This window comes from Etheostoma spectabile, chromosome 3, assembly GCF_008692095.1.
Source record: "Etheostoma spectabile isolate EspeVRDwgs_2016 chromosome 3, UIUC_Espe_1.0, whole genome shotgun sequence".
Classification (NCBI taxonomy): Eukaryota; Metazoa; Chordata; class Actinopteri; order Perciformes; family Percidae; genus Etheostoma; species Etheostoma spectabile.
In genome coordinates this window covers 34,472,578-34,473,015 of record NC_045735.1, presented here as the reverse complement: position 1 = coordinate 34,473,015, position 438 = coordinate 34,472,578, and the positions used below count along the sequence as shown (strand labels likewise).

The following is a 438-nucleotide window of genomic DNA, read 5'->3' as shown; positions in this document are numbered from 1 at the left end:
ACCATGACTCTCCTCCACAGAGTCCAGACCACGTTCACTCAGCCCCTCTATGTTGGACTAGCATGTTTGTGGTGTCCTGGATTCTCTGCTGAGTTGTGTACACTGTAATAGACAGAAGTCATTTAAGGGTTAATTTCTGTTTTAACTCGTCAACTTATTTAGTCTCCATGTGAGCAGCATTTTTTGTCACTTTTTTTCAAAATGTATTTGCTTTTCTTAACATTTTTGTAAATTAGTTTGAGGTTTATTTGCATGTATTGAGGTTTGAGAAGTGGGAGCCCCAGAAGCTCAAAATGAGCTCAGTAGGGATCTGATATTTTACCTTTGATTGTTGAAATAAGACAACCTATTAAAAAAATCTTCACAGAGATGACCTGAAGATATCAGCTGCTGGTTGTTCTTCATGTATTTCTCCATGTTCTGTATCTGTGTGACAGG

General features: G+C 38.1%; 1 long non-coding RNA gene across 1 annotated transcript in view; it reads left to right on the top strand.

Annotated features, from left to right (window-relative positions):
• The first annotated feature begins 20 nt into the window (after positions 1 to 20).
• LOC116685879 (uncharacterized) overlaps positions 21 to 438 on the top strand; it is a 6,763-nt gene continuing 6,345 nt past the window's right edge. Inside the window, exon 1 of the long non-coding RNA XR_004331077.1 lies at positions 21 to 169. This is a non-coding gene — a long non-coding RNA (uncharacterized LOC116685879). The remainder of the gene's footprint in view (positions 170 to 438) is intronic.